Here is a 7,942-nt window from a genome sequence, read left to right on the forward strand (position 1 = left end):
AGAATTAAATAAAATGGTCTAAACATTCATGTGGAAGAATAAACGCTGAAGACTATCAAAGCAAACAACCACAACAAAATAGACCAGTGAGGGGACCAGCACTATTCAACATCAAAATTATTTCTAATACAATACAATTTTAAAAGGGGCTAGATACATATATCACAAGAAATAAAAAATAGAGTTCAACAATAGAACAATATACATTTGGGAATTTATGTGACAAAAGTGACATTTAATTGTGTTAGAAAGTTTTATTCATTCACTGATTAGTGGAGGCAAATTTTCTATCCAAATGGAAAATACAAACTTTGATCCCATCTCATACACCAGAATAATTTTCTATTGGATTGAAATTTAACTTTAAAACTTGAAACAATAAAAATGCTACATTTAAAGCATGTATTTATTTGAGTATAAAGTGAGGAGACCTCACTAGGCAAGACAAGATACTCAAAATCTGTAAAGAAAAAAGACATATATCCAATCAAATGGTTATTTCATTCTAATTGAAAGACAAGATATAAAGAGAAATCAATGAAAAATATATAAGAAATGACAAAGTTAATATTCACAATTAGTCAGAAAGATAAACCACATGAAGGAAAAAATGATGAGAAATTTTTAAAATACATTTCAAGGGCCAATAATTTTGAAAAAATGTCCAACCAGTAGTTTTCAGGAAAATACACATCAAAATAGTTTCTCTTGTGTTTGGCTCTCAGATGGGGAAATGCTAAAAAAACAGTAACATTCAGTGTGAAAGATGATCTTGGAATAAGCCTTTGTATGTGCCAGTGGGAGTTCCAGCTTGACAAAAGTTTTAGAAAATAATTTGGTGGTATATACTGAATTTTAAACTATCCATCCCTGCACCCAATAATCACTCAGATGAAAGTGTGTGACTATAATTTAGAATCAGTAACAAAAATTGCAACTTTTGGGGAAATCAAAGCCCCATATCTAAATAACTAAGGGGTAGAGAGGAAACCACAACCAAAATTAAAAAACATTAGAAGTAAACCATAACAGAAACACTATATATCGCACACATATCACTATATGTCACATGGAGTTAAAGTGTTCACAGAGAAAAAAACATGAACTGAATGACTATGTGATAAAAGAAAATGATTCAATATTGAGATAAACATTCAATTGAGGAATTTAAATATAAGAACAAAAGAAAAAGAAATAACGAAATCAAGGACAGATGATAATGGCATAGAAAACAAAGACACAGAAACAACATGAAAGTCAAAAGTAGGTTTCAGAACAAACCCCATCTCAGTCCTAAGTCCACCTATCACAAACTCCCTTTAACAGTAGTAAATCTGATTCTTCAGGCCCTTCCATCAGTCACCACCATCACTGTACCCGCAGCTGCTTTGACTACACATCCATAAAATTCCATCATACACCTCACATACCCTGCTTCACTCACCTCAATGGTTTGTATCATTTCAAAAACCCCACATCACTCATTCATTGACTCTTCAGTACCCATATTCACTTCTCAGACCACCCATTACTCTCCCAAAGACTCCCATCACTCACCTCACAGACCACCATTGTCTTTGATACCCATCAGTTACCCAATTAACCCCAGATACTGCCCCACCACTTGCATAGAGAGACAACATCAGTCATAGCACCATCCCCATTCCTTACTTCTCTAATCCTTCATCTGACTCAACCTACAGACCAACCTCATTTAGCCCATAGAGCCAATCACTTACCCACAAATCCCATCAGTGACTTCTGATCATCCTCATCACTCACCCCACAAATTCATTATTGCCTATTTCACAGATACTCCATCGTTCACCCTACAGACTCCACAATCACTAATCCCACAGACTCTCAAATACCTCACAGTTCCCTCATCACTTACCCCACAGGCTTTGCACCATGTATCCCATAGAGCCCCCATCACTTGCTTACAACCAAATTACCCATTCCTTTAGCCACTGACCGCACCATTCACTCACTCCTTTTACTTAGTCTAGGCACCTCCTCATAAGTGACTCCAGAGAAGGCTCACCTATAACTCACTCACTCTACAGTTTCATCATTTGTAATGAAATCCATGTCGTAACACCCCCATAGTTATGTCGACGTTTTACTGTCCCCAAATAGTTTTCTCTGTTAAGCTTGATCCCCAACCCTTAAGTCTTGCAACTGCCTCTGAGATCTGAGAGACTTCCATCACTGGACTTCCTATTGCACATACTCACTGTCGACTTGGAAGTGACCTACCGACCTCAGTTACACAGGGTGCACTTACTAGGCATGTGTATGTGTGTGTTTCAAAATTTCTATAGTGACTTTGTCAGGCAGTTGACATGGCTGAACCCGTGGGAGCGTCTCTATGGGAGTCGCCATCTTGGGAGGTCGTCACTCTGCTGCGGAGCCAGCAGACCCCTGCCCCATATCCCCCTGCAGGATTTCGTAGTATCTGACCCGGCCATACCCAGGTCCGGGCACTCCGACCGCGCTTCCTCCTGAGCGGCAATGCTACCGCTCCAGCCGAGCTGCTGGCTGGGTGCATGCCCTTTTCTGCACTGGGGGGCCCGCCCTCAGGCCACACTGCGGGGAGATGAGGATTCTAAGCTTGTGGGGAGGCAAAGGCCTCCGCCCCTTCACCCCCGCCCCATCCAGGCTACAAAGACTCTTCCGAGCTGCCGGCCAGGAAATTGGCCTCGGGCCCCGCCCCCGCCCCGCGCCACCGCCTAGGGGTGCGAATGGCCCCTGACGGCCGCTGGCAGCTGCGAGACTGAGCCGGGGCCGCTACGTGCCCACCTGATGGCACCTCTGTCCCCCCGGCGGCTGGGAACATCGCCTGGTTCCACGACTGTCACCGACCCAGGGTAGTTGCCACGGGGGGAATAGTACGTGTCAGATTTAGGCCAGGAAGCGGAAGTCGCCCGCAGCGAGCGTTTTAACCACTCTGGGCGTGGGGAGCGGAGGTGATCTAGCTCCGGGGACCGAGTATCTGTAGAGGAGTAATTGGGGGTCTATAACTTGGGTGGTGGCTATCTCCTTTAGATGAGGTGTTGGGTTCAGTGAGCAGGGCCCTAGGGCAGGGTGATCTCAGGAAAGTTCATGTACAGCTCCCCTTTTAGCTGACAAACGGCAAGTTTACCCTGGAGACCAAGACGTTTGCAGTCACCTCAAGTGAAGGGAACCTTTCAGAAGGACAGGTTTTTAGGGAAACACACAAACTCTGCATTTTACCAGTGCAGAAATTGTATTGATATGGTGGTGTTTAGGGGAGAGTTTCATTCCTTTGTGGAATTGTTACCTGTTGTTAGATTAATTACTCTAGGGTGTGACTAGGTTGATTTGTAAGGACTCAGGATCGTCCAGAATGGCCTTCAGTCTCCATCACCACATCTCTGGTCTAAGCCTCCTGATACTCCCCAGAGCAGTTAGCACCTAAGATTTTCTTCTCTGTAGCTGGTTTAATGGCTATGTCAATCATTTCTATCCAACCTCCACTTTCTGGATTTATGACACTTCCAGCCTAGAATTTTTACTCCAAACCTCCATCAGTGGGACATTGCATCTCATTTTTTTGCAAAACAAAGTGAGCCACTTTGGTTTCCTTCTATAAGCATCAAAGTAAATTCTCTTATTAAGATCCAAATTTTGATAATTTTCTTCTCATTAGTGTTCAGTTTCAAGTGCTAATTTGTAACTTTTTCCCCCCTTTTAACCATAAATTATTCAGAAGTTTATTGTCAAGCTTGTAGAAACTCCGCAAGGGGCAAGTGATAGATATTTTATTCAAGTTTCGGAGACAGTGACAACAGCTCAGCTCTGTGTCTCCCAGCACAGTGGTGGGGGTGATGTGGGTGAGAACTGTCAGGCTGCTCTGTGGGCTCCTTTCCGCACACCTTACAAGGACATTTACAGGGAAAGGAAACAGTGACTGAGTGCCATCTACATGTAGGGTAGGTTTCGGTCCACAAGCCCGAAGGAGCTGATGGCAATGTGGCCCATCTAGGTCCAGGGTATCCTGTTCTCAGGCTCAAAGAAAGGTTGAGAGGGAGGACTGAAAATGTTACAGTTTCTGACACAATTTTTCATCTTCTTAAACAAGCATGAAGTTAATCCTGATGAGGGTGATTTCTAACTTAGTATTGTGGCCTGAGAATGTTCTCTGAATGATGCCGAGCCTTTGAAATTTCCCTAAAGACAAAAGGAGAACAGGCTCAGTTTTCATCTCTTGGGTGAAAAAAAAACTACTTTCCAAGTAGTTTTGGTCTATAGGTTCAAGCTTGTTGGTTGGACTATTTTTCCCCATTTTCTCAAGATGAAGTGATTACTTAAATAACATCCCACACTATATAAATCAGCATTCTCTCCCATAATTCTGTGCACCTGAGACTACAGAAATATCAGTGACCTTGCCCCAAAATAACATTCTCTGGTCATAGCGCTTTCCCAACAGTGACCTTCCAGAAGAAACAAGCTATTTCCTGCACTCCTATGTTCCCTATTTTTGTAGCATGCACCAGCAAACTGTCCAAGAAGTATACAATGGGCAGGAGGACCTCCACCAGCAGGCCCGCTTGTTGGCAGCCATATGCTTAGGGACAAGCGTAAAGGGATAGGTCAGCACACTGGCAAAACGTGACACCCTGGAAATAACTACATTTCATTCATGGTAGAAACACCACTGACCAGTGCATAGGCAGTGATGAAGTAGGCTAGAAGAATTACAGAGCCACAAGGAAATGACATCACCTGGGAGGTGAGGTGTAGGACCCTCAAAAACATCCTAGGGTGCCCTCTTCCCGATACAGTCACAAAGGCCACATTGCTTGGATTCTCAGCCAGTAAACTGTACCAGAGATCTCAGAGTGACTATGTGGAAGAGATGTGTGATGTGAGGATAGCAGCAAACCAAGTGACCAACGCTTAAATTAGCTGTTTGATAATTCGGTCAAAGTGTTATAGGGCATGGAGACGGGCACCCTAGAACCCTCAAACCTGCCTGCTCTAAATAGGTTCTGCCATCTGAAAAACAAAAGATATAAGCTCTTTAATGGAAAGGAACTTTAATACAATTAGTAAAGGATACAGAAGAGACAACACAGTTTCTGAATCAAACACCCAAAGTCACCCATCCCCTCGTGGGTAAAAGTCCACCCAAAGGGATTCGCCCAAAGCAAGGCCTGAAAGCCCATCACAAGCCTAAAACACCTTCCGGCCAGGACCCATAGAAAGGGGTCAGAAATGGCCAGACAAGTCTGGCAGGAAGAGAGCAAAATCAAAATCAAGATAAATGCTGCCATAGTCAACCTCCCCACGGGTCTCTCACCCACATTTGTTTCACCCAGTCCAGGGCCAAGAAACAAGAGCCGCTTCTTCACGTGTCTCTCTGCTCCTCCACGTGCCTCCCTCAGGTCTCCTTTTCTTTCTCTGTTCTGCTTCCTTGTCAGTCTCCTCGCTAGCTTCTCCTCTCAGCTCAGAAACACCCTCCTTTGGGTGGGGCAGGGAACCTGCAACCTCCCCTTTTCCTGGGGACCACCCTGTTACAATAGGAAGATAGAGCTCTGGGCCCCACTGCTCCCAGGCCGCTGTCTGGGGCAGGAGCATGAGCCGCTGTAGTGCAGGCTGGCAGCAGGGAGGGCTCTCTATTGATTCAGGCGATGGGCAAGGAGAGTCCAGGAGCCCTCTGTGGATTTCTCAGGCTTTTAGTGATCTTTGTACGCCATCTGTAGTGAGGCAACCAGGTACAGGGCAGGCCAGGGAGGTGGGGGGGGGGAGCCCCAGGAGTCTGGCAGGCTTCCCAGCCCCCTGGAGAATCTTTATTCTGTCTGTGCCCTCTGGCGTTCTCTCCTAGTTCCATTCTCTCTGCTGCCAGCCTTATAGCCTCAGCCTCTCAACTCAGGTGCACCCACTTACGCATGCCCACACTATACTCCACTGTCTGTCTTCAGGCATGCGTGCCCTGAGCCCACCTCCCAAGAGCCTCTGCATTCAAGGCTACAGGTGAGAGCCACAGAGGCCAATGGAGCAAAGCCTGAGCCATCTTCATTTACTCTGTAGCAGCCCACTAGCCTGACTAGGGTCACCAAGGTGCTGGGCAGGACCAGCTCGCAGGGACAGCGATGTGCACAGGAATTCACGGACAACAGGACCCCTCACCATCTGCAATGTGAAAGGCACAGTACACAGGGGTGATTTCCTCCATAGAGTCAAGGTAGAGGCCCTGAGGCTGCACGGAACTTGGTGCTTGTCCTGGGTAGTGTCTGGATGGACCACCTGGCCCCGTGGGAGTGACCTAACACTGTGAATGAACTATTTATACAGTATGTTAAAAGGGGGGGAATGGGGATAAGACTTCTTTCTGTACATTTCCAGGCCCTAGCTCCTCAACCTTGTCACATTCCTGGTAATGCTGTAAAACTTCACCAAGTGTCTTGGTCTCAGGATTCCTGAACAGTTTTGGAGTTAAGCCTGTGAACAATCCACACTGCCCATCAATGTGTCCAGTGTACTGGGCATAACCAGAGAGACCAAAAAGCTGATTTACTTCCCACCCCATAATATTCATCCTCTTACTAGAGAAAGCAGCACACATCCCTCTGGATGAGGACCTGTGCATGTACAAGTGACTTGGGCAGGATGGTGAGACCACAGCCCAGGAGCACCTGGCCATGCCCATTGTAGTGGTGGTTCAACAGTGTAACCCAGGGAAAGCGGAGATTCCGGGTGCCCTGCCCCATCCAAGGAATGGGGAGCTGAGTGGTGATGGAAAGCTAAAGAGGACTTGGGAGAGAAGTCCAGAGGAAGAAGATTTGGAGGCCACACATGAAGAAGAGAGACGAGAGACATGTGAAGAAGAATCCACACTTTGCTTCTCAACCTTGGACTTGTACCAGAAGCTTGGGAGACATGGAAGGAGACACTAGAAAGACATGGAAGGAGACAGAGACATGGGTGAGAGACCCATGGGGAGGCCGACAGTGGCTTATCTTGACTTGGATTTTGGATTTGCTCTTTTCCTTCCAGACTGGCCCCGCCCCTTCTGCCCCTTTCCTGTGGGTTCCCACCAGGAGGTGCCTTAGACTTTTGGCGGGCTTTTGGGCCTCAGTAGCCCTGCTTTGGGCCAGCCCTGTTTGGCTGGGAGTTTGCCCACAAGGGATGGGGACCTTTGGGTGCTTCATTTGGAAACTATATTCTTTCTCATTATTAAAATTGTATTAAAGGTCTTGTGAAACATATTAAAGGTCTTTTCTATCGAAGGTCTTACACACTAGAGTATGCTTTGTGTTTATGTGGTGGATGGCAGAATCCATTCAGAGCAGGCAGGTTTGGGGGTCCCATGGTGCCCCTTATTCTGCCCACTAACAATGGTGCCCTTCAGTTGGGCCTTTTGAAATGTATCTATCCTTCCTGATGATTTTCTTCCACTTGCCCTATGATTTACTGAGAGGAAAGAGAGATCCTCCCCCTTGTATTGTTGATAAATCAGGTTTCCCTTGTGCCAGTTGATTTTTGTTTTGTATATTTTGAAGCTTTGTTATTGAATGCAGGTGGGGATATATAATTTGTTGTTGAATAGATACAGCCAAATCACTTGCCCAAAAGAGGGGAATATTTTCTACTCTCACCAGCAAAATATGAGGTCTTTAAAGTAAATCTATAACACTGGATGCTGACGCTCTTTAATTTTTTCCAGTCTGAGGACTAGTAGTATTTAATTGCTTTAATTTGCATGTTCCTAACTCTTTTTGCAACTAAGGATTTTTTTGTTGTTGTTGATCATTTTGATTTTTGCTTCTGTAAAGCTTACTCTTTGTCCTGTTTTCTTTGGAATGTGTGTGTGTGTGTTTTTTTAAGATTTATATAATTTATGCATACAGAATTGAGGTACAGACCAGAGATGATGATGATGAAGATGATGAAGATGATGATGATGATGATG

Source organism: Condylura cristata, unplaced genomic scaffold (assembly GCF_000260355.1).
Source record: "Condylura cristata isolate star-nosed mole 26May11 unplaced genomic scaffold, ConCri1.0 scaffold00027, whole genome shotgun sequence".
In the NCBI taxonomy this organism is placed as follows: domain Eukaryota; kingdom Metazoa; phylum Chordata; class Mammalia; order Eulipotyphla; family Talpidae; genus Condylura; species Condylura cristata.